Below are 27,538 nucleotides of genomic sequence, written 5' to 3' on the forward strand. Positions count from 1 at the left end.
AGTTAGAGAACAATTGTTGTTCTGTTTACATGAATAAAACCTTTATGGTCATACACACCAACGAAAAATGGTTTGTTGGATCTCGATCGTAGTGATACACATATTCATAATATTGAAGCCAAAAGATGCAAAGTTAATAATGATAGTGCAACTTATTTGTGGTACTTCCGTTTAGGTCATATTGGTGTAAAGCGCATGAAGAAACTCCATACTGATGGGATTTTGGAATCACTTGATTATGAATCACTTGATGCTTGCGAACCGTGCCTCATGGGCAAGATGACTGAAACGCCGTTCTCCGGAACTATGGAGAGAGCAACAGATTTGTTGGAAATCATACATACAGGTGTATGTGGTCCGATGAATATTGAGGCTCGTAGCAGGTATCATTATTTTCTGACCTTCACAGATGATTTGAGCAGATATGGGTATATCTACTTAATGAAACAGAAGTCTGAAACATTTGAAAAGTTCATATAATTTCAGAGTGAAGCGGAAAATCATCGTAACAAGAAAATAAAGTTTCTACGATCTGATCGTGGAGAAGAGTATTTGAGTTACGAGTTTGGCCTTCAGTTAAAACAATGTCAAATAGTTTCACTACTCACGCCACCTGGAACACCACTGTGTAATGGTGTGTCCGAACATCGTAACCGTACTTTATTAGATATGGTGTGATATATGATGTCTCTTACCGATCTACCACTATCGTTTTGGGGTTATGCATTAGAGACAGCTGCATTCACGTTAAATAGGGTATCATCTAAATCCGTTGAGACGACATCTTATGAACTGTGGTTTGGCAAGAAACCAAAGTTGTCGTTTCTTAAAGTTTGGGGTTGCGATGCTTATGTGAAAAAGTTTCATCCTGATAAGCTCAAAACCAAATCGGAGAAATGTGTCTTCATAGGATACCCAAAGGAGACAGTTGGGTACACCTTCTATCACAGATCCGAAGGCAAGACATTCGTTGCTAAAATGGATCCTTTCTAGAGAAGGAGTTTCTCTCGAAAGAAGTGAGTGGGACGAAAGTAGAACTTGATGAGGTAACTGTACCTGCTCCCTTATTGGAAAGTAGTTCATCACAAGAAACGGTTCCTGTGACGTCTATACCAATGAGTGAGGAAGTTAATGATGATGATCATGAAACTTCAGATCAAGTTGTTACTAAACCTTGTAGGTCAACCAGAGTAAGATCCGCACCAGAGTGGTACGGTAATCCTGTTCTGGAGGTTATGTTACTAGACCATGAAAAACCTACGAACTATGAAGAAGCGATGGTGAGCCCAGATTCCGCAAAATGGCTTGAGACCATGAAATCTGAGATGAGATCCATGTATGGGAACAAAGTATGGACTTTGGTTGACTTGCCCGATGATCGGCAAGCAATTGAGAATAAATGGATCGTCAAGAGGAAGACGGACGCTGATAGTAGTATCACTATCTACAAAGCTAGAATTGTCGCAAAAAGGTTTTCGACAAGTTCAAGATGTTGACTACGATGAGAGTTTCTCACTCGTATCTATGCTTAAGTCTGTCTGAATCATGTTAGCAATTGCCGCATTTTATGAAATATGGCAAATGGATAAACAAAACTGCATTCCTTAATGGATTTATTAAAGAAGAGTTGTATATGATGCAACCAGAAGGTTTTGTCAATCCTAAAGGTGCTAACAAAATATGCAAGCTCCAGCGATCCATCTATGGACTGGTGCAAGCATCTCGGAGTTGGAATATACGCTTTGATAAGTTGATCAAAGGATATAGTTTTATACAGACTTGCGGTGAAGCCTGTATTTACAAGAAAGTGAGTGGGAGCACTACAGCATTTCTGATAAGTATATGTGAATGACATATTGTTGATCAGAAATAATGTAGAATTATTCTGCAAAGCATAAAGGAGTGTTTGAAAGGAGTTTTTCAAAGAAAGGCCTCGGTGAAGCTGCTTACATATTGAGCATCAAGATCTATAGAGATAGATCAAGACGCTTGATAAGTTTTTTCAATGAGTACATACCTTAACAAGATTTTTAAGTGGTTCAAAATGGAAAAGTCAAAGAAAGAGTTTCTTGCCTGTGTTACAAGGTGTGAAATTGAGTAAGACTCAAAGCCCGACCACGGCAGGAGATGGAAAAAGAATGAAAGTCATTCCCTATGCCTCGGCCATAGGTTCTATAAAGCATGCCATGCTGTGTACCAGATCTATTGTATACCCTACACTAATTTTGGCAAGGGAGTAGAATAGTGATCTAGGAGTAGATCACTGGACAACGGTCAAAATTATCCTTAGTGGAATAAGGATATGTTTCTTGATTATGGAAGTGACAAAAGGTTCATCATAAAAGGTTACGTCGATGCAAGTTTTGACACTAATCTAGATGACTCTAAGTCTCGGTCTAGATACATATTGAAAGTGGGAGCAATTAGCTAGAGTAGCTCCGTGCAGAGCATTGTAGACATAGAATATTTGCAAAATACATACGGCTCTGAATGTGGCAGACCCGTTGACTAAACTTCTCTCACAAGCAAAACATGATCACACCTTAGTACTCTTTGGGTGTTAATCACATAGCAATGTGAACTAGATTATTGACTCTAGTAAACCCTTTGGGTGTTGGTCACATGACGATGTGAACTATGGGTATTAATCACATGGTGATGTGAACTATTGGTGTTAAATCACATGGCGATGTGAACTAGATTATTGACTCTAGTGCAAGTGGGAGACTGAAGGAAATATGCCCTAGAGGCAATAATAAAGTATTATATATTTCCTTATATCATGATAAATGTTTATTATTCATGCTAGAATTGTATTAACCGGAAACATAATACATGTGTGAATACATAGACAAACAGAGTCACTAGTATGCCTCTACTTGACTAGCTCGTTAATCAAAGATGGTTATGTTTCCTAACCATAGACATGAGTTGTCATTTGATTAACGAGATCACCTCATTAGGAGAATGACGTGATTGACTTGACCCATTCCGTTAGCTTAGCACTCGATCGTTTAGTATGTTGCTATTGCTTTCTTCATGACTTATACATGTTCCTATGACTATGAGATTATGCAACTCCCGTTTACCGGAGGAACACTTTGTGTGCTACCAAACGTCACAACGTAAATGGGTGATTATAAAGGTGCTCTACAGGTGTCTCCAAAGGTACTTGTTGGGTTGGCGTATTTCGAGATTAGGATTTGTCACTCCAATTGTCGGAGAGGTATCTCTGGGCCCACTCGGTAATGCACATCACTATAAGCCTTGCAAGCATTGTGACTAATGAGTTAGTTGCGGGATGATGTGTTACGGAACGAGTAAAGAGACTTGCCAGTAACGAGATTGAACTAGGTATCGAGATACCGACGATCAAATCTCGGGCAAGTAACATACCGATGACAAAGGGAACAACGTATGTTGTTATGCGGTCTGACCGATAAAGATCTTCGTAGAATATGTGGGAGCCAATATGGGCATCCAGGTCCCGCTATTGGTTATTGACCGGAGACGTGTCTCGGTCATGTCTACATAGTTCTCGAACCCGTAGGGTCCTCACGCTTAACGTTACGATGACAGTTTTATTGAGTTTTGATGTACCGAAGAAGTTCGGAGTCCCGGATGAGATCGGGGATATGACGAGGAGTCTCGAAATGGTCGAGACGTAAAGATCGATATATTGGATGACTATATTCGGACTTCGGAAAGGTTTCGAGTGATTCGGGTATTTTTCGGAGTACCGGAGAGTTACGGGAATACGTATTGGGCCTTATTGGGCCATACAGGAAAGAAGGAAAAGGGCCTCGAGGGTGGCCGCACCCCTCCCCTTGGTCTGGTCCGAATTGGACTAGGGAAAGGGGGCGCCCCCTTCCTTCCTTCTCTTTTTCCCTTCCTCTTTTCCTATTCCATATGGGAGGTGGAATCCTACTAGGACTAGGGAGTCCTAGTAGGACTCCACACTTGGTGCGCCCCCTCCTAGGGCCGGCCTCCTCCTCCCTTGCTCCTTTATATACGGGGGCAGGGGGGCACCCCAGAGACACAACAATTGATCCTTGAGATCTCTTAGCCGTGTGCGGTTTCCCCCTCCACCATATTACACCTCGATAATACCGTTGCGGAGCTTAGGCGAAGCCCCGCGTCGGTGGAACATCATCATCGTCACCACGCCGTCGTGCTGACGAAACTCTCCCTCAACACTCGGCTGGATCGGAGTTCGAGGGACGTCATCGAGCTGAACGTGTGCTGAACTCGGAGGTACCGTGCGTTCGGTACTTGATCGGTCGGATCGTGAAGACGTACGACTGCATCAACCGCGTTGTGATAACGCTTCCGCTGTCGGTCTACGAGGGTACGTGGACAACACTCTCCCCTCTCATTGCTATGCATCACCATGATCTTGCGTGTGCGTAGGAAATTTTTTGAAATTACTACGTTCCCTAACATGCGCATCATAAGGAAAGTCATCAGCGGCATGACCCCTCATGCGCATAGCAACTACAGGCTGCAAATAGAGTGATTTTTTGATCAATACAAGAACACAAATGAGAAACAACAAAAATTGATAAGTCTTGCTTCTTACCTTTCCGTTCTCAATGGCACGAGCACAATGTTCCTTATCCCACTCCTCGATTAATCCGTCATACCAAGGTCCATCAGCATCCGCCATCCTACCAAACAAATCACAACATGAACTACAATTACAAACAGTAAATTTTGCTTCTCCAAGTTATGCAAAATTTCTTCATATGCAACATCTCTTAAAGCATTCCTATTGACAATTCTAGTAAAGACATATCATATACGAGTACCCATACCAATCTATTGAACAAATCATGTCACACACAATCATCAAATTTCATCATCTCTTTTGCAAAAAATATTATGCCATCTATATATTCGACCGCATTGTCATACCACTTTACACATATAATATTTTTCCTAAATAGATTTGCTTGCCAACATATAACTAATTTACTAGCACATGCATACATCATCTATAATTCAAAAAAATTATCAAACTAAGTCTATTGGTGGACAACATATAAACTAACCCGAATTGTTTTTGCCTGCATATCCAACTATACTACCTACATAATCATCTACCAAATACAAACATATTCCTAAAACAAAGAAATCATCTACTCATGTAACATCACCTAATGTGAAATAATGCATCCAAAGAGAGAGGGGGAAACCAAAACAAATTGGAGGAAATGGGGGAGAATACCTCAAGGATGCTTGGGGCGTCAGATCTATGAGTTTGAGCGGAGGATGGAGTAGATCGGGGGGTGGTGCTGTGAGGGAGAAGAGGGGTGACGAACAGAGCCTTCTCTGTTTGTGAGGCGCCGCCAGGGAGAAAGAAGATGAGACGGGGATGTGGGTGGGCTGTCCCGCGCCGTTATCCACTTACCAGGGCCAGACGCCAGGGTCGGCCCCTTTGCCACGTCAGTAGGTCAACGGTGAGGTGCGTCGTGCGGTCCAGGGGCCAGACGCCAGGGTGCGTGGCATCTCCCGTGCAACCCAGACGCCAGTGATGTTGGCGTCACCAAGAAAGGTTATATTCAATTTTTTTTCTGAAACGAGGTCAACTCGGGGTTTTGTTAGCACTATAGGTTAGAACAGTAATTTTTCCCTCAATTGCCACACCAGGAGGGTGGCCGGTGGCCGGCCGCCACGTGCTCTGCCCCGCTTCCGACCCAAGCTGCGATGGCCTGACGACGCGACATGGGATCCTGCGTGCAAGCTAGCTAGCTTAGAGCATCTCCAACAGATCGTCGCGCTATCTTAGCGGTGCGTTGGAAAAACCCGCTTTATTGCGCACGCGGGACTGAAACGGGCGCCCCAGCAGCCGCGCTAAAATTGTCGCATGGTAAAGTTGGTTCAGCGTGCGGAGGAAAACAGCATCGCACGCTGCTTATTTGGTGCGCCCGCTCATACGCGCTGTAAAATCTCGGCTGCTGCAGGTAAGACCGCCGGATCGGGCGTCGTGTTTTTGTGCTTCTGATAAAGAAAAACACCTGCCCAGCACGCCAAAACGCTATTTCGGCACTATAAAAAATATATAGCGCATCGCACAACCGCGCGTCTGTTGGAGATGCTCTTACATCCGGTTGTGTTGTTTTCCTCGCAGACAAGCTAGCTAGCTTGCAATAGACGGTGAGAAGATTGAAGCTTCGTGACCTCGCATCTGGCCATCAGCGTCCAGGTTCCGAGGTTCTGTCGCTCTCGTGTGTCTCCCGTTGCCCTGCTCGCTGCTACACACATGCTGGAGTGCTCCATAACCGGTGGGTGGTGTTGTCGTCGTCGTCACGGTCGCGAGCTTCACGGTGGCTAGTTACGGTTGCGAGCTCATGGTGGCTAGTCGTGAGCCAGGACCAACAACACCACATGGCTCAGTAGAGCGGGCGCGACGAGCTGAGGGTCTAGGGCTTCGACCCGGCCGCCGCTGCTACCCACTTGCTGACCCTGCCGCATGAATCTCCGTCGGCTAGCTCGATTTGGATCGGGACTTGCGTTGTGTTTGACTCCACCCCACTTGCACACGAGGTGTTTGACAAAATGCCTTAACGAGATAGGAGGAGGAGGAAGAAGAAGATATGGCAGTTTTTTTCCTACGTGGCATCCAATTCAGCCTGACAGACGGGCCCGGTCGATTAGTGACGACATCAAAGCGCTTTGCATTTTCTATCAGTGTTTTTTACCACTGTCAAAATTTCGGTGCGATGCAAAGTGTCATGTTTTGTAAAGTGGTGGTTTTCCCAAAACTATGATAGTAAAGTGGTGGTTATGTGCATTTTACTCCCATGGCGGCAGTCTATGATGCGGTTGTCCTTGTTGGGAGGCATGGAGAAGCGAGCGCGGGGGTGTGATCTGGTCGATCCAGCATTGGAGGAAACGGACAGGAGTGATGGTCATCGACGATGAGGCTGTGCCAACACTTGCAGACGAGGGAGGCCCGGGGGAGGCGGAGGAGAATCTCCAGAGCATGTCGTCGTCTGGCAGAGAGGCAGGCGGCAGAGAGGTGCGGCAGCGACCTGGTGGGGGAGGGAAGGAGCGGGGGGACATCTCCCCGCTCATGCTCATGGTGGGGCTTGGCAATGCAGCTCCTCTCAATGGTTGATTTGGTAGTTTGGGAGAGTAGTCTAGGCGGCGAGTTGTGCTCATGGGCGAGGGGATGGTCCGGGGAATTGGTGAATGGGTATGTCGGATGTGGCGCACGGGTCGGACACCCGATCCAAACAACGGATCGGTCGCCTCAGGCTCTCCTCAACACAAGCCGTGGCAACTCCCCTGTGTGTGTTCCTTCGACCAGCTCGCATCTCCCGCTAAAAATAAAAAGCAAATGGAAAAAATAATCTCCCTCACTGCTCTCGCATTGTTGACATCATCCCCATTGACTCGCAGCATGCTGCCGGTACTCACCATACCGCCGCCCCAGCGCCCACAGCAGTGCCACTTGACGTGTGGCCATGGCCATCGAGCCCGGCCTTACAGAAGCGGAACGTGCCAGGTGTTGGCCTTGCAGCGGATGCCCTCCGACCTCACGATAGGTAGCACCGTTGATACATCTCCAACGTATCTATAATTTTTTATTGTTCCATGCTATTATATTATCTGTTTTGGATGTTTAATGGGCTTTATTATACACTTTTATATTATTTTTGGGACTAACCTACTAACCCAAGGCCCAGTGCAAATTGCTGTTTTTTGCCTATTTCAGTGTTTCGCGGAAAAGGAATATCAAACGGAATGAAACCTTCGGGAAAGTGATTTTTGGAACAAACGTGATCCAGAGGACTTGGAGTGGATGTCAAGAAAGCAACAAGGAGGCCACGAGGCAGGGAGGCGCACCTGCCCCCCTGGGCGCGCCCCCCACCCTCGTGGGCCCCTCGCAGCTCCACCGACCTACTTCTTCCTCCTATATATACCCATATACCCCGAAGCCAACCAGGAGCACCACGAAACCCTATTTCCACTACCGCAACCTTCTGTACCCGTGAGATCCCATCTTGGGGCCTTTTCCGGCGCTCCGCCGAAGGGGGAATCGATCATGGAGGGCTTCTACATCAACACCATAGCCTCTCCGATGATGTGTGAGTAGTTTACCACAGACCTTCGGGTCCATAGTTATTAGCTAGATGGCTTCTTCTCTCTCTTTGGATCTCAATACAAAGTTCTCCTCGATCTTCTTGGAGATCTATTCGATGTAACTCTTTTTGCGGTGTGTTTGTCGAGATCCGATGAATTGTGGGTTTATGATCAAGATTATCTATGAACAATATTTGAATCTCCTCTGAATTCTTTTATGTATGATTTGTTATCTTTGCAAGTCTCTTCGAATTATCAGTTTGGTTTGGCCTACTAGATTGATCTTTCTTGCAATGGGAGAAGTACTTAGCTTTGGGTTCAATCTTGCATTGCTCGATCCCAGTGACAGAAGGGGAAACGACACATATTCTATTGTTGCCATCGAGGATAAAAGATGGGGTTTATAACATATTGCTTGAGTTTATCCCTCTACATCATGTCATCTTGCCTAATGCGTTACTCTATTCTTATGAACTTAATACTCTAGATGCATGCTGGATAGCGGTCGATGTGTGGAGTAATAGTAGTAGATGCAGAATCGTTTCGGTCTACTTGTCGCGGACGTGATGCCTATATACATGATCATGCCTAGATATTCTCATAACTATGCACTTTTCTATCAATTGCTCGACAGTAATTTGTTCACCCACCGTAATACTTATGCTATCTTGAGAGAAGCCACTAGTGAAACCTATGGCCCCCGGGTCTATTTTCCATCATATAAGTTTCCAATCTATTTTTACTTTGCAATCTTTACTTTCAATCTTTATCACAAAAATACCAAAAATATTATCTTATCATCTCTATCGGATCTCACTTTTGCAAGTGGCCGTGAAGGGCTTGACAACCCCTTTATCGCGTTGGTTACAAGGTTCTTATTTGTTTGTGTAGGTACGAGGGACTTGCGTGTGGCCTCCTACTGGATTGATACCTTGGTTCTCAAAAACTGAGGGAAATACTTATGCTACTTTGTTGCATCACCCTTTCCTCTTCAAGGGAAAACCAACGCATGTTCAAGAGGTAGCAAGAAGGATTTCTGACGCCGTTGCCGGGGAGATCTACGCTCAAATCAAGACATACCAAGTACCCATCACAAACTCTTATCCCTCGCATTACATTATTTGCCATTTGCCTCTCGTTTTCCTCTCCCCCACTTCACCTTTGCCTTTTTCTTCGCCTTCTTCCCGTATGTCTTTTTGCTTGTGTTTCCAAGTGCTTTCTATTTGCTTGCATCTTTTCTTGCTAAAAATCTATTGATATGGATCCACTTAAAGTGTTCTACTTGGATCATCTTCGATCCTTATGCGCTCGTGCTGAAACCCCAACTAGCCTAGTTGATGGGAAATCTTTACATGAGCATGATCATTTTGTGCATCATCGTTTGTCTGAAAAGGGGGAGCTCTTATGGTATCAAATAAATAGTTTGCTATGCTATGCTTGGAATCTTTGTGAAATTTATGATTTTACTTGTTGCTCTAAGAACCCTAAAAACACCTTCCCTACCTATGTGAGTTTAATGATAATGAAATCTTATCTTCTTATGGAAAGGGTGTTTATAGTTACTATGATATCGAACAAATTGAAGAATTTGTTGTTTTTAAGGGTGCTCATGAAATTGCTTCTTTGATTGAAAAGTATGATATTACTTTCCACAAATCTGAAAATTCCGACATACTTAAATATTGCTATGAAAACTATGCTCATAATGTCTATGTCAAAGAATTTATTGAAAGAATGACCGTTGCTTTGGAAGAAAATAATGATATGCATGAATCTATAGATAATGATGATTCCGATGATTTGATTGAAATTTCCCTTGATGAACATGATGCTTGCTATTCTTGTGGCCATGACGCCAATATTTTTGAAGGCGAATTTGCTATAGTTCCTTATGTTAAACATGAGATCGTTGCTATTGTGCCCATATTTGATAGTTCCTTCGATGAAAAGCATGATTGCAATGATGTTATTATAAATTCTCTTGATACCAATTGTGCTAATAATATGCAAAACCCTAAGCTTGGGGATGCTAGTTTTGATATGTCTACTACTTGTTGCAATGATCATGATTGGGGTGATTCTTCTTATGATCTTGAAAATTTATTTAAGCCCCATGATGAATATGAGATTGATAATAGTGTTTGCAATAATATTGAAAGTGGGTTTGGAAGAGTGTCAACTTTAGATCCCACATATTTGGGGAATGTTCAATGTTATGGTATTTTTGATAAAAGTGGGTTTGGAGAGGTCATGACTTTAGTTAATGTTAATCCCACTATTTTGGAAGAGTGTCAACTTTGCATGCATGTGGATCGTGTTGAAAATATTTTATGTGATAGCTATTTTATTGAATTTTCTTATGATCCCACATGTAATTATTATGAGATAGGAAAATATGGTTGTAGAAACTTTCATGTTACAAAATTACCTCTCGTTATGCTGAGATTGCTATTGTTTCTTTCCACTTCCTTGCATATGCTAGTTTTTGCTTGCTATGATAATTTGTTTGCCTATAAGATGCCTATGAATAGGAAGTATGCTATACTTAGATATGTTTTTCACGTGTTTCATGATGCTCTCTTTGCGCTTCAATTCTTGTCTTTCATGTGAGCATCATCGAAATCTCAATGCCTAGCTAGGGGCGTTAAACGATAGCGCTTGTTGGGAGGCAACCCAATTTTATTTTTGTTTATTGATTTTTGGTTCTGTTTAGTAATAAACCTTTCATCTAGCCTCTGGTTAGATATTTTTTCATGTTTTAATTAGTGTTTGTGCCAAGTAGAACCTTTGGGAAGACTTGGGTGAAGTCTTTTTGATCTTGCTGTAAAAAACAGAAACTTTAGCGCTCACGAGATTAGCTACAACTTTTTACTGGAGAGTGCTATTTAGTTGATTCTTTTTGAAGATGATTAATAGATAAATTACTCACGTCCAGCAATTTATTTTACAATTTTTGGAGTTCCATAAGTATGCGTTTGATACAGATTACTACAGACTGTTCTGTTTTTCGTGTGTTGTTTGCTTATTTTGATGAATCTATGGCTAAGTATCGGAGGTTATGAACCATAGATAAGTTGGAATACAGTAGTTTTAACACCAATATAAATAAATAATGAGTTCATTACAGTACCTTGAAGTGTTGTTTTGTTTTGTTTCGCTTACGGAGCTCATGAGATTTTCTGTTAAGTTTTGTGTTGTGAAGTTTTCAAGTTTTGGGTAAAGATTTGATGGATTATGGAACAAGGAGTGGCAAAAGCCTAAGCTTGGGGATGCCCAAGGCACCCCAAGGTAAAATCAAAGGACAACCAAAAAGCCTAAGCTTGGGGATGCCCCGGAAAGCATCCCCTCTTTTGTCTTCGTCCATCGGTAACTTTACTTGGAGCTATATTTTTATTCACCACATGATATGTGTTTTGCTTGGAGCGTCTTGTGTGATTTGAGTCTTTGCTTTTTAGTTCATTACAATCATCCTTGCTGTACACACCTTTAGGGAGAGACACAAATTAATCGGAATTTATTAGAATACTCTATGTGCTTCACTTATATCTTTTGAGCTAGATAATTTCGCTCTAGTGCTTCACTTATATCTTTTAGAGCACGGTGGTGGTTTTATATTATAGAAATTATTGATCTCTCATGCTTCACTTGTACTCCCTCCGTTCCAAATTACTTGACCCATATTTATCTAGACACGGATGTATCTAGACACTAAACAAGTATAGATACATCTATATTTAGATAAATTCAAATCAACTAATTTGGAACGGAGGGAGTGTTATTTTGAGAGTCCTTTAGAACATCATGGTAATTTGCTTTGGCTATAAAATTAGTCCTAATATGATAGGCATCCAAGATGGATATAATAAAAACTTTCTATTAAGTGCGTTGAATACTAAGAGAAGTTTGATACTTGATGATAGTTTTGAGATATGGAGATAGTGATATTAAAGTTGTGCTAGTTGAGTAGTTGTGAATTTGAGAAATACTTGTGTTGAAGTTTGCAAGTCCCGTAGAATGCACGTATGGTAAACGTTGTGCAACAAATTTGAAACATGATGTGTTCTTTGATTGTCATCCTTATGAGTGGCGGTCGGGGACGAGCGATGGTCTTTTCCTACCAATCTATCCCCCTAGGAGCATGCGCGTAGTGCTTGGTTTTTGATGACTTGTAGATTTTTGCAATAAGTATGTGAGTTCTTTATGACTAATGTTGAGTCCATGGATTATACGCACTCTCAACCTTCCATCATTGCTAGCCTATTCGGTACCGTGCATTGCCCTTTCTCACCTTGAGAGTTGGTGCAAACTTCGCAGGTGCATCCAAACCCCGTGATACGATACGCTCTATCATACATAAACCTCCTTATATCTTCCTCAAAACAGCCACCATACCTACCTATTATGGCATTTCCATAGTCATTCCGAGATATATTGCCATGCAACTTTCCACCGTTCCGTTTATTATGACGCGCTTCATCATTGTCATATTGCCTTGCATGATCATGTAGTTGACATCATATTTGTGGCAAAGCCACCATGCATATTATTTCATACATATCACTCTTGATTCATTGCCCATCCCGGTACACCGCCGGAGGCATTCACATAGAGTCATATTTTATTCTAGTATCGAGTTGTAATCATTGAGTTGTAAATAAATAGAAGTGTGATGATCATCATTAATAGAGCATTGTCCCAAAAAAAGAGAAAGGCCAAATAAAAAAAGGGAAGTCCCAAAAAAAGAAAAAAAAAAGAGGAAAAAAGGGGACAATGCTACTATCCTTTTTCCACACTTGTGCTTCAAAGTAGCACCATGATCTTTATGATAGAGAGTCTCTTGTTTTGTCACTTTCATATACTAGTGGGAATTTTTCATTATAGAACTTGGCTTGTATATTTCAACAGTGGGCTTCCTCAAATGCCCTAGGTCTTCGTGAGCAAGCAAGTTGGATGCACACCCACTTAGTTTCTTTTGTTGAGCTTTCATACATTTATAGCTCTAGTGCATCCGTTGCATGGCAATCCCTACTCTACATTGACATCAATTGATGGGCATCTCCCTAGCCCGTTGATTAGCCGCGTCAATGTGAGACTTTCTCCTTTTTTGTCTTCTCCACATAACCCCCATCATTATATTCTATTCCACCCATAGTGCTATACCCATGGCTCACGCTCATGTATTGCGTGGAAGTTGAAAAAAGTTTGAGATTACTAAAGTATGAAACAATTGCTTGGCTCGTCATCGGGGTTGTGCATGATGAGAGCATTCTTGTGTGACGAAAATGGAGCATGACCAAACTATATGATTTTGTAGGGATGAACTTTCTTTGGCCATGTTATTTTGAGAAGACATGATTGCTTAGTTAGTATGCTTGAAGTATTATTATTTTTAAGTCAATATTAAACTTTTATCTTGAATCTTTCGGATATGAACATTCATGCCACAATAAAGAAAATTACATTGAAGAATATGCTAGGTAGCATTCCACATCAAAAATTCTGTTTTTATCATTTACCTACTCGAGGACGAACAGGAATTAAGCTTGGGGATGCTTGATACGTCTCCAACGTATCTATAATTTTTTATTGTTCCATGCTATTATATTATCTGTTTTGGATGTTTAATGGGCTTTATTATACACTTTTATATTATTTGTGGGACTAACCTACTAACCCAAGGCCCAGTGCAAATTGCTGTTTTTTATGCCTGTTTCAGCATTTCGCAGAAAAGGAATATCAAACGGAGTCCAAACGGAATGAAACCTTCGGGAGAGTGATTTTTGGAACAAACGTGATCCAGAGGACTTGGAGTGGACGTCAAGAAATCAACGAGGAGGCCACGAGGCAGGGAGGCGCGCCTGCCCCCCTGGGCGCGCCCCCACCCTCGTGGGCCCCTCGCAGCTCAACCGACCTACTTCTTCCTCCTATATATACCCATATACCCTGAAACCAACCAGGAGCACCACGAAACCCTATTTCCACCGCCGCAACCTTCTGTACCCGTGAGATCCCATCTTGGGGCCTTTTCCGGCGCTCCGCCGGAGGGGGAATCGATCACGGAGGGCTTCTACATCAACACCATAGCCTCTCCGATGATGTGTGAGTAGTTTACCACAGACCTTCGGGTCCATAGTTATTAGCTAGATGGCTTCTTCTCTCTCTTTGGATCTCAATACAAAGTTCTCCTCGATCTTCTTGGAGATCTATTCGATGTAACTCTTTTTGTGGTGTGTTTGTCAAGATCCGATGAATTGTGGGTTGTTGATCAAGATTATCTATGAACAATATTTGAATCTCCTCTGAATTCTTTTATGTATGATTTGTTATCTTTGCAAGTCTCTTCGAATTATCAGTTTGGTTTGGCCTACTAGATTGATCTTTCTTGCAATGGGAGAAGTGCTTAGCTTTGGGTTCAATCTTGCGTTGCTCGATCCCAGTGACAGAAGGGGAAACGACACGTATTCTATTGTTGCCATCAAGGATAAAAGATGGGGTTTATATAATATTGCTTGAGTTTATCCCTCTACATCATGTCATCTTGCCTAATGTGTTACTCTGTGCTAATGAACTTAATACTCTAGATGCATGCTGGATAGCGGTCGATGTGTGGAGTAATAGTAGTAGATGCAGAATCGTTTCGGTCTACTTGTCGCGGACATGATGCCTATATACATGATCATGCCTAGATATTCTCATAACTATGCACTTTTCTATCAATTGCTCGACAGTAATTTGTTCACCCACTGTAATACTTATGCTATCTTGAGAGAAGCCACTAGTGAAACCTATGGCCCCCGGGTCTATTTTCCATCATATAAGTTTCCAATCTATTTTTACTTTGCAATCGTTACTTTCAATCTTTATCATAAAAATACCAAAAAATATTATCTTATCATCTCTATCAGATCTTACTTTTGCAAGTGGCCGTGAAGGGCTTGACAACCCCTTTATCACGTTGGTTGCAAGGTTCTTATTTGTTTGTGTAGGTATGAGGGACTTGCGTGTGGCCTCCTACTGGATTGATACCTTGGTTCTCAAAAACTGAGGGAAATACTTACGCTACTTTGCTGCACCACCCTTTCCTCTTCAAGGGAAAACCAACGCATGCTCAAGAGGTAACAATCGTCGCCTCCCACCTTGCAGCCTCTGTCGCTTTCACACTTTGACATCAGCCTCACAACACCATTGTGAGCCCTCATAGTATCGACATCGCTGCTCGCATTAGTGGTCATTGTCGCTCGTAGCAGGGGCGTGTGTCTGTTGATGGCTGGCCTTGCCTGGTTCAATATTCATATCCTTCTGTTCATTACCCTTATCCATTGATGGAAAGAATAGATGTCTGCTCAGTAAATGGCTGTACAGACTTTCTTCTATTGAGATCGAAGGCACGTGGGTACAAATTTTACGTAATAAGTATCTACAATCTAAGACCTTGGCCTAGGTTACCGTTAGACTCAATGATTCACCTCTTTGGAAGGGGTTGATGAGAACGAAAGTAACCTTCTTTCATAGAACTAAATTCATTATTGGAAACGGTAACCCGACGAGATTCTGAGAGGATACATGGTTAGGGGAGACGCCCTTAGCCACACAATATCCGTCTCTCTATAACATCGTACAGCGTAAAGGAGGCTTATGTTGCTACAATATTACAGTCCAACCCTTTAAATATCCAATTCCAGAGATCTTTGGTAGGAGATCGATGGGACGCGTGGGTTGATGGGTGTTCACCTCTTTGATGAAGCTGATAGTATTCACTGGGGATTAACTATGAATGGCATCTTCCCGGTGAAATCTATGTACTTGGACCTAATTGATTCTAGTCTGATTCCCAAATCAATACATATTTGAAAGGACAAGGTCCCGTTAAGAATCAAAGTCTTCATGTGGTTTGTTCACAAGGAGGTGGTTCTGACTAAGGATAACTTGGCAAACCGTAATTGGGAGGGTAGTCAAAGGTGTAGCTTTTGTGATCAAGATGAAACCATCAAACACCTCTTTCTCGATTGTCCGCTGGCCAAACTATTTTTTTACAGAAGGACTGTAAGGGAACCCCTACAGTATAATTGGTGCAACAAACCCAAATTGCAAGTACCATGCCTTGAACCTGGGTGGGTGGAAAGGCATCAGCCCCTTCCCACCACTAGGCTATGCCTTAGTCTGCCGCTGGCCAAACTATGATGGTGTTCAGTTCATATAGCCTTTAATATCACCCCTCCAAATAGTATTCACACATTATTTGGGATGTGACTAAATGGAGTAGAGACAAATATTGCGAGACGTATTCGGATAGGAGTATGTACATTACTTTGGGCTATATGGAACTGTAGAAATGATATAGTTTTTAACAGACAAACTCGTATACATTTTTTGCAGGTTATCTATAGGGTCACTGCTTGGATCCGTACGTGTTCGTTACTCACTCCTGTGGAAGCCAGGGAGCCTTTGGTTACTGGGTCAACCCGATGGAAGATGGTAGCTCGGGATGTGTACAACCGGTTTGGATGACAGTCCAGTAGTAGAATAGGTGTTTAGTCATCTAGTCATGTTTTTGCCCGGTTGTGGCATATTTTACTTCGTTTTTCACTTTTTCAGCTCAGAGCGAGCTTGTTTAGAATCATAGACTTTTCAGATACTCTGTTTAATAAAAAGACTGCATGCATCACTGATGCATGATGCAGAGGCCCGGGGTAATCCTCCTTTTCTAAAAAAATCATTGATGCAATGTTTGGATCTATACGTGGCCGTTAGTCACTCCTGTGGAAACTAGGGAGCCTTTGGTTACTGGATCTACCCGATGAAAGATGATAGCTTGGGATATCGATGAACCGGTTTGGATGGCGGTCCAGTAATAGAATATGTGTTTAGTCATCTAGTCCTGTTTACACCGGCTATGGCATATTTTACTTCATTTTGCACTTTTTCAGCTCCGAGCGAGCTTGCTTTGAATCATAGACTTTTCGAATACTTTGTTTAATAAAAGGTCTGCATGCATCACTCTGATGCAGAGACCGGAGTAATCCTTCTTTTCTAAAGTAAAAATTAAAAAAATTCCATTGATGCACCACGACGTTCTTCATCTCCCGCCGCGCTTCGGTTTGCATCATGGCCACCCCACCCAGACTCCAAGTTGCATGCTAATCTTTAAAGATTAGAGCCGAGGAGGGACGTACTCCATCGCCATGTTCTGTGTAAAGGTGCCCAATCATACCATAAACAGCGCACCGATCTGGGAGACGTTCAAAAACTTCTAAGAATCTTCCGTTTCTTCTCCTTCACAACCAAGGCATGGTTTTTGAGCTGATTTCCAATGCCTAGTATGACTTCACCAGGTTGAAAAAAAAAAATGAATTCCACGGTCTTACAAACAATAGAACTCACCAACCTTGCTTGCCAATGATTTCACAAGGGGGCAAAATCATCCAGTGCATCATGGATCTGTATCCAGATTTTGAAGTGACTCAGATCTATCGTCGATGGCTTTGAGAAACCATCATACGGCACCATCAAAACAGGACGGCCACCAAAAGTCCACGGACCTCCCTCCATCACCTTGTCCCAGTCTCCTAAAAAAACGAGACCAGCCAGGACATCTGCACCAGCAGTATATATATACGGACCGCCGCCATTGGTGGCCATTGCCGCTCATAGCAGCAGCGTGTATTCTACAGTCCAAACATCTGCAGCAGCAGTATACATCGTCATCTTGTGGACAGGAAGAAGCGCAAGATGAACCAGATCAGATCACTCGCACGAGGCCATCTACATATATAGGTTCAGTCTACAATAGAAGCCAGACCATCACTGCTACATGCTACTAGTAAGTAGGCAGATAGAGAAACTAGCCTCTGAAACTAGCATGAGCAACCCACCAATTCGTCGACTGTACATAAGCAAACGAACCACTGAAAGCAGTACAAGGGACAGACTCATGGTGCCAAACTGCCCATTTTCTTACTGTCTCTACGGAGGTTACCGAAGTAATAATGGGAGCTAACAATTCAAACAGTTCATTCCTGCAAGTGTACTTCACACTTGGAGTACATACCACAACGGATCAATTTTCAGATGGGAATGGATCCTCACTGGCCACACCACCAGCAAACTCAACATCTACTCGTGATCAAGTTGAGAAATTGACTGGATATAAAACAAAAGCAACATCCGACTCAGACTGAATATCAGTTATAACGTACTATAGTGTGCTAACGGAAACTGTACTGACTAGGATTCTGAATTACTTTTCTCAATTACTTAGGCACAGTAGTGGATTCCTTACGACTTACAAAGGGAGTTCATACTTTCATAACAAATAATCATCAGTCAAAGCCCATGCACCAATAAATACTAAAATACTATAGATATCCCCATGGACACCTCCAGGCGATAATGTTACGTCACCTTATCAGTCATCGCATCATACTAACATGTCTCATCAGACAACCATCTCATATAGTATTGTTCAGCACCTCATCTCCACCATGTCCATCACCAGCGCCAGTACCTGCGAGCATAGTAAGTCAGAAACCAATGACAATTCCAATGGTGAACCGCGACGTGCGTAGACATACAGAAAAGTGCCAATGGAGTTACACATTAAGCTGGTTTGGTATTTATTTATCCTCTAGTGCAAAAGTGTCAATGGAGTTACACATTAAGCCGGTTTGGTCTCAGCTTCCATTTAGTTCTCTCCCATTTTCAACTGTTACGTGGCACGTTGTCAAGAGAACCGCGGTCCAGTACTGAATATTACCATAACACAGTTCACGCGGAAGAAAATATACTTTCTAGAAATCATCATGAGTAAAATCAATTCCTTGTCAGACCAAGCAGAACGAACTAAGACATGACAAGACTTAAAACCTGACAAGAAACATAATAGGTTCCGGCTATTTTTTCGAGTTTACAACTGAACTAGCTAAGCACAGCAGGGCTCTTCCAGAAATGACAAAACTATTGCGACGATTTCCTGCTGTTATGCATTCGGTGCTGAAATGAAAAGATATATACTTCAGATAGGCACACAAGGCTACATTTGAAACACAATTTATGCACATGACCAATAGAGAAGAACAATGACCTTAGATACTACTCGGATTCAAAGTTCATCAAGAGAATTTCCATTTAAGGAATTCATCAAGCAGCGAAAGGAAAATATATGTGATTTGAACTGCAATCATCAGCGTAACACTCAAGGATATGATAGGCATTTCAGCAACTAATGACTAAACATAAATTTATCTTACAATACTGCAAAGTAATTATATAAAGGCCGAAAATGCATAGGAGCGGACGAGCTCGCCTGCTCTTGGAATCGATGGACGTACCTCCGCATCGTGATATGGGCCGCTGCAGGTACAGTCGTGTGTATAGATTATTTTGCCATGCATGTCAGTTACGGCCGGACCCACGCCCATAGCGGACGGCCGTTCAGCGCAGGACCTGTACCAATACTTGAGGTAACGATTTCCAGGGAAACGGTACGGGTAACGACGTTTGCACGCGAGCACAAGGGGGTCCCACAGTGAGCATTCGTTCTGTTAGCCAGCTCCGTCCACGGTCACATATCCCTGGTGACCGATTTCCCCAACTGAACAAAGAGAAGAACCCTCTTTTATTCAAAAAAACAAAAAAAACAAAAATCTAGTACTGCGAAAATCAAACAGACACAACACATTACTACTCCCGGCTGAAACTTTCTGAACCGCCGTCAGTACATGAGTTTCTGAAGAAACGCATCCGTCACCCTTCGAGGACGCGCACAAGTTAAGACTGATTGAAAGTTTGGAACAGAGATGGGCACCTTGCTAATCCATGTTCCAGGCAAACTGAAAACAGCGTAGTTGTGAATAAAACAACCTGCGCATCAATATATGTGGGAGAGTGATTTGTGTCCACTCATCCGTTTACCCATACATGAGTGCTTCTCTAAAACAATTTAAATGTGCAGACTCACGGAAAAAACTTCCCCTTAATCGGGTTCCATAGATACAGCACAACCAAATACAGCAGCACGGTACTGTTACATACAAATACACGGTTGCTACACTAGACAACAATATTCGGCTATTGCATACACGGTTACTGAGCCCTCGCCCAACAGGAAAATTTTCAAGTTGATCCACAGAAAACATCCAAACCGGAGGTGGAAAGCCTCGCCCAGGCAGAGATACAACTTTGCAGGTTGCTGCACATGTTTGAGCATTTGGATTCCTTCCTTGGTTTCAGAAGGAGGTCACCCCGAGGACAAGCTGTACTTCTATGTCCTGTTTGCCGGCATATACTGCAGAAGCGTCAGCTTCCGCATTGCTGCCTTAATGAGCTCTATTGCTGCCTTGTATGATGTTGTGTTTGGGTCCCCAAGTATTACAACCTCCATAACGTGTGTGTACAAATTCGAATGGCGAAATTTGATAGAGTTAAGCAAAATCTGGTCCTTCTGCAGGTTTGCCAAATGATCTGGCAGCACATCTATTGCATCCTTGCTTCATCTTTTCAGAATGTGCTTCTTTGTTATCTTGGTGAAGCCCAGGAAATCGAGGTCCTAGCAGCACAGGTAATTGTCAGTTATTCATAATGTGTCATCTTATGACAAAAAAACGCAGCTGATTCTGCAGGCATATTACATTACCAGCATGGCAGTGGCAGTAGAGCACACAAGCATGCTCGAAATTACCACTCACATGTAATCTCTGCTCCATTTTCAAATACCTCCACTCCATAGACAACTTTGCACCATTTGTCATGCTTCCCTGGGTAGTACCAGTGTGCCAAGTATAATTCAAAATATAACCATGAAGTGCAGTTCATCAAGCTATAATCTAATTGTTTCAGCAGGTGGCATGGTGTTACCTATAATCTAATTCTGAGTTTGCCTCACCAAGCAGCCACAGACAATTTCCTGCATACACTTGGTTCGATCGACGTTCAGCCGGCTCTTCACATACCTCACACAAAAGCGAATTTCCTACAAGTACAGGTTGTAATAACCATATGCTTCTCCTAGTGAGTCGAACGAACTACCAACTATCAGAACAAGTACTATATCTGTTCTTTCTTCAGCAAATTCCCTGAAGTTCTTCCGCACACCCTGTCGTCGCACCGCGGCCGCTCCAGGGGTGCTCTGCCAACCGGTATCCTGCAACATCCAATTACAAATTCAGCAACCACACTATGGACAGACTTGCCACAGCACTAAAAGGCCAACACACAATAATTAGACGACTGAGTAGCAGCTAAATCGTTGAACGTCTTTTGTCCAGCCAGGCGTTTGTGGATCATCTCTCAGCACCAACTGACCCGAGTCCGCCGCAAAGGCAGTCTCGCAAGTACCATTGTCGTTCAGGTCCATAGGCCTCACGGCTACCGCGGCGCTCACATCCCTGTCATCGGTGCAACCACCGGCTTAATCCGACAGATCCACCGGAAGCCTCCTTGTCAAGAAGTTCGTCCCCCACACTCAAAGTCAGCGGTGCAAATCTGCGGAAGAATCAGAAGCACATCTAACATCCAAACTAGAAGATAGTCAGATCCAAATCAAGCTCTCAAGGCCAAGAAACTTACCTATGGACTAGATCTGAAAGGAACTCGAATTCATCTGTCTTCTCCAAAATCGCTTAATAGCAGTGCTCTACCGCCGCCGCGGAAAGGTATTCAAGTTTAATTACGCGCTCTGCTCTCCGCCTCGAACTCATGGCCCCGCTTCAAAACTTTTCCCCACAGCTGCGAGCGATTACTCGCCGTGAAAGTAGACGGTCCCGGGGCGACCGCACAACCTTGTACCACTAGCACACCTCCGTTAACCCATGCCCCGCCCAGCCGCCGTCAGTTGTCTCTACAGCTCATACTGGGTTCGAAATTCCCTTCAGGCTGCCGGTATTGTCAGTCGCACACACCCCACGACCTGTACTGCCCGTTCAGATAACAGGAGCGCGCGAGCCCGTGTGCTCTATCGCCGTTGTCTATAAAGGCTTGCTATTACCTGCAGGATAGAAATATTCAAATGGATAATGGAGACAGAAGACACTCAGATTGGAAAGTTTCTTAAACCCCGTTGACTGGAGATAAACCATGAAGACACCAGAATCTGTCTGTACAAGGACTGCATTACTCTCCTCGGCAAACCCCAGTAAAGGAGAGAGTATCCAATGCAAGTTGGTCTGAGCTCCTCAAACTCAATAGCTCTATTGAGCACCCAAACATCCAAACCATTAGAATCAGGCTTTCTCTTCCATAATTTGGCGTGAAATTGTGAGAGATGGATGAAGCCAAGCCCACCATCTTCGGCCGGCATAATCCATAACTTTTTATAGGGTTCTACAGGTGCTGGCAGCTCTGTCATAGCTAGGGTGTGCTTATCCAGCTCAAACTCAAGTATGACATTTTGACGATGCACTGGAAGTAACCAGCAAAGGGAATTCCCAATCATAGTACTGGCTCGTTCCAGAGGTAAAAATTTCAGCTGCAGTGATTTGATGTTGCTCCATATCCCAGTCTCCGATGAGTAAAGGGATACGGAGACTCTCGTACATGCTCTGTCACGGGCTACCAGGGCCACCTGGAAATGGCTTGAACTGCAGCCTTGGCCGCGGGCAGGGCGAAGCACAGCCCCGTTGAAGATGAACATCTGCTTGCTGTCCACCTCAGGTGGGGAGATGAGGCGGCGCTGCTCGCGGGCGACGGGGTCCCACACAAGTAGGCGGCGCGGCGGCCATGGGCTGAGGAAGAGGACAAGCCCGTGGCGGCAGTCGATGACGCGATTGCTCTCGTGTACAGGCATGGAGAAGCGAGCGCCGGGGATGCGATCCGGTCGATCCAGCATCGGAACAAACGGGCAGGAGAAAGGATTCCTGAGGAAGAAGCCAAGGAGAAGGGGCCTGCCGTGGTGGGCGCGGAAGCGGCGCTGGAACTGGCGGTCGGAGACGATGCTGCGTCAACGCTTGCAGACGAGGGAGGCCCGGGGGAGGGAGGAAGGCCGTGGCGGGAGGCGGAGGAGAATCTCCCGGAGCAGGTCGTCGGCGTCTGGCAGAGAGGCCGGCAGAGCGGTGCGGCGGCGGCAGCGGCGGGGAGACATCTCCCCTCTCGTGCTCATGGTAGGGCTTGCAGCTCCTCTCAGTGTTTGATTCGGATAGTTGAGAAGACTGGTCTAGGTAAGATGTGATATGGACATGCAACTTGTATTATTAAAAGGCCAAAGCCATCATATATATACATATATATATATATAGGAATGTCAAAAGGCTACAAGAGGATGCCAAAAGACTAAAATACAAAAGGGCAAAAGACATCACTAATATAAGACTACCCATCATGGGAGTAAGATAGGTAGTAACATCACACATATCTAGATAAAATAGATGATGTGGCAAGCAATAAATGAAGAAAGAGAGGCATGTGGTAACATGGCTAGCTACTACTAATATGAGTAACATCACACATATCAAGGCAAGATGAGTCTATAACCTAATAAATAAAGTGTTGCATGTTACCACACATATGTTACTCCCCACTATAGAGATAGTAACATACCATTATGGGTTAGTCTAACTCTAACAAGATGAAGGCCAACCGGCGCCGCCGGCCAAGATGCGGCAACGGTGAGTCGTGCCAAGATGCGGCAACGGTGAGTCGTGCCCGTGGTAGCGATGCGGCGCACGGGTAAGGCCAACCTGGCCATCTGGGCTATGCCAGTTGGGCTGGCCCGTTAGCACGCAGGCAGGGGCATGGAGCGAGCTAAATGGGTCGTGCCCAGCACGCGGCACGCTAAAGACTGGGCACGCAGGCAGGCTGGCATGGCATGGCCCGTTTTATCTATTTTTAATTTTTCTGATTTTTTTGATATATAGCCCGAAAAAACATCCTGGTAGGACAAAAAAAACATAGGCCAAACATGCTAAACATGCCATGGGCCGGCCCATTTACTAGACGGGCCATGGCCCGTGTCGTAAACATGCATGCAAGGGTCATGCCGTGCAGGTACTACTCAATTTGTTTTGCTAGGTGACTTCTACTAAATTGATAACCTTGAGACTCTAACAGAGAAAAATACTTGCTGCTAGGCGACAACACCCTTATACTTAAGAGATCCCAACCACTCATGCGGGAGCAAGCACGCGACAGTGAAAATTAACATAGCGAAGTGCGCATCAGCCTCCAGTAATTTACTAGACACAAAAAAGACCACAGACCGCCCATAGTGATGTACTTCTGATTACATTTAGAAAAAGAAGATGGTTAAATTTTCTAGAGATCTTGCCCAAAGTATGATTGTTTTTGATATTTTTTTGGGGCAAAAACTTCTGATCTATTCATCTTCAATCATAATAGTACAACGAATACTAGAAATAATAAAAATTAGATCTAAATCTATAGACCACCTAGCGACGACTACAAGCACTGAAGCGAGCCGAAGGTGTGCCGCTGTTATCAGCCCTCCCTCGCCGGATCCGGGCAAACCTTGTTATACTAGACAGTCGAGAAGTCGTCGTGCTAAGACTCCATAAAACCAACGCACCAGAACAGCAACCGCCGCCGATGAAGAGTGTAGATCAGAAGGATTCAACCTGAAGACACACGAAAAAAGACGAACGACGAACAGATCCGAGCAAATCCACCAAAGACAGATCCGCTAGAGACACGCCTCCACACGCCCACTGACGATGCTAGACGCATCACCGGAATGGGGCTAGGCGGGGAGACCTTTATTCCATCTTCAGGGAGCCGCCATTATCTTGCCTTCCTGAGCAGGACACAAACCCTAACAAAACTTAAAAAAAGATCTAAGAACAGAGCCCTCCCACCAGTAAGGATCGGGATCCACTCTGCCCCCATGGCCATAAGGCCGCCGGAGACGAGACATACCAACGACGGCGCCGGCGAGAGGCAGAGGAACGCTATCTTTTTGGAAAGGCGGCGGTTGGCTACCGATTGGTCTTTTTTGGATAATTTACTTCACCGAAAGACCAAGACTAAGTTGCTAGGTTATTTCAGCAACTACATACTGTATTAGCAAAAGAAGAGGTATTCTCTTCTTTTTTAAAGAAATATTGGAAGTTGATGCGGAGCATCCTACAAACATCACCATGTCAAGTGTCTGTTTGGCAAGTGACACGTGCGACATCTAATTCACATACATAAAGGTGAATCATCTCCTTTACACGTGTTCACTTGACCCCTTTGAGGATGGTATACTACTTGACACTTCTCCTGTGTGCATGCATAGGTATTGTTAGAACTTCACGGATGTCGACGAGGAGTGCGAGGGCAAGTGTACGTCTACACCATCCGCGAGGGAGGCATGGAAGAGAAGACGGGAGAAAGGAGAAGAAGAAGGCGGAGCGGCTGCTGGAGCCAGGCCGGACGTCTGGACCGCCGTCCGGATCATCCGGACCCTCCCCTGGATCGTCCGGATAACTGCGCCGAAGACACCCGAAGGCTTCACTTGAAGCCGGATCATCCGGGACTCCGTCCAGATAATCCGGATCCCCGATGCTCGAATCCACCGGGATCGCAAGTCAGAGAGCCCGTGAAACCTCTACGTGAAGCAGGACCATCTGGATGAAGACCCGGATCATCCGGACATGCCCGGATCATCCGGACCCCCATCCGGATCATACGGCCTTGCCTGCGTGCATGTCTCCGGGCCGAGGCCCATGTACCCATTCGCCCACCTAACTTACCCCTTCGCCCCTTAGACTACAAATAGACCTCCTCCTCCACCATTTGAGGGTTAGCACAGGTTTAGCTCATTTGAGATGGAGCTTTGCTCATCCATACGGATCTACTCCATCGAGAGAGACCGCCACCTCTACGGAGAAGATCCACCTTGGATTCAAGACCCCTTCATGGGATAACCCCTCAAGACCTCCTCTTGAAGATGAACTTTACATTGTATCTTTCCCTTTGTTGTTCATGTACCTTGTGGATCTTGTGTGTTTGATTGTCTAGTGGATGTGTGATTGGACTTGTTCTTGAGTGTTCCTCTCGTTTTACCTCATGTTTCCCCTCGTGTTCTTCGTGTTCTTCGCGGGATCCCCTCCATTTCATGAAAGATCGGGCACCTAGGGTTCTACCCTACATCATCTTGGTATCATGAGCCACGTTGATCACGACTTTGGAGTCTTTCTCCTTTGTTTTCTAGCTTGATTTTGTTGTTTTTCATCCTAATTCAAAAATCCCCACAAAAATAGCCCCCCAATTTTTTTTTTGTGATTTGTTGGTATGATGAAGTTTTGTTGATTTTGATCCATGAATTTGTTGTGTTGCAAGTGGATCTAACCTTTCCCCACCATCTCCACCTCGAAATCCATCCAAACTCCACGAAATCCTCGAGTTCATCCCGAGCCATCCCCGTGCGCAGTTGACCTGCCCGGATCATTCGGACCTAGACCCAGATCATCCGGACCCGCCCGGATCATCCGGCTATCTCTGTTGAAACTGCATTCTCTGCATTTTTTACCACCGCCACCTACGCCTCCGCATACCCACTTCCACCACCACCACCTAACTTCCGCAAACCCATTCAATACACTAAACCCTACCACCATTTGACCGCTACCAACCCCGACACATTTTGACACATTTTCTTTTGAGAATTTGAGTTGTGGTTCATCGTTTCCTAGGGTGTTTCGGCTAACTAGGAACGGTTCGACATCGACATCACCGACGCTCATCTTCACCAAGGACTCAACACCGACCACGTCATCTACATACGTCCTTGCTTACACCCGACATACCACAGACGGTAACTTCGACGACATCTTTGTCTACACTTTGCCATTGCATTGATAACCACATAGCCCATTTTGCGTAACTTACCCATTGAGACTATCCTTTGAGTATTGCCGGCAACGTTACTTGTGCACATTAGTGAGCATACTTCCCATAGGATACATACCATATCTTCGTGTTGCATATCTCATCTCTTGTGTCACAAGGTTGTCATCGCATACACAATTGCTATCTTGGTTTGTGCATTGTGGCCATATCAAAAAAAAGAATAATCTTTTAAGCAAGAGAGTGAACAAAGATCTTGTAAGCAATAGCCATAGCATCGTACCACATTGCATAAGATTGTCATATCCGATCATCTTGGATCACTGTGTGAGAAACACCGGGAACCATACATAATAGCATACTTGGGATAGAAAGTTGATACATTTCGTATCCGCCTATTGAGCAATCGTGCTAGCGTCTCTCTTGAGTTGTGCAACAGGAGTGTTTTCCGTAGATTCCACATTTTGTGCTCATTCCTTGGTTGCACGGCCCCATTTATCTATCCGTGTGTGCGTTTTCGTGTGCCATTCATTGCTATTGGTCTACTTGTTTCACTTGCGAATTTGTGAATCTCTTTCAACATTATTGACTCTTGCTAACATTTTGCATCAAATGTTTGTGCCACTATCCTCACCAAGCTACTCCATAAGCTTTACTTGATAGGTGTGAGTGAACA

At 44.1% G+C, this 27,538-nt stretch overlaps 1 long non-coding RNA gene across 2 annotated transcripts; it reads right to left on the reverse strand.

Moving 5' to 3' along the window:
• Positions 1-20,036: 20,036 nt before the first annotated feature.
• LOC109737951 (uncharacterized) lies at positions 20,037-23,182 on the reverse strand. Of its 2 annotated transcripts, none has more exons than XR_002226712.4 (4): positions 21,652-23,182; positions 20,941-21,567; positions 20,720-20,840; positions 20,037-20,632 (listed from the first exon to the last, which is right to left on the reverse strand). It is a non-coding gene; the product is annotated as an uncharacterized lncRNA (long non-coding RNA). The 2 variants fall into 2 exon arrangements; XR_005773717.3 differs by having other exon boundaries at positions 20,715-20,840; positions 21,652-23,061.
• Between the last annotated feature and the right edge of the window lie 4,356 nt (positions 23,183-27,538).

This window comes from Aegilops tauschii, chromosome 3, assembly GCF_002575655.3.
Source record: "Aegilops tauschii subsp. strangulata cultivar AL8/78 chromosome 3, Aet v6.0, whole genome shotgun sequence".
Classification (NCBI taxonomy): domain Eukaryota; kingdom Viridiplantae; phylum Streptophyta; class Magnoliopsida; order Poales; family Poaceae; genus Aegilops; species Aegilops tauschii.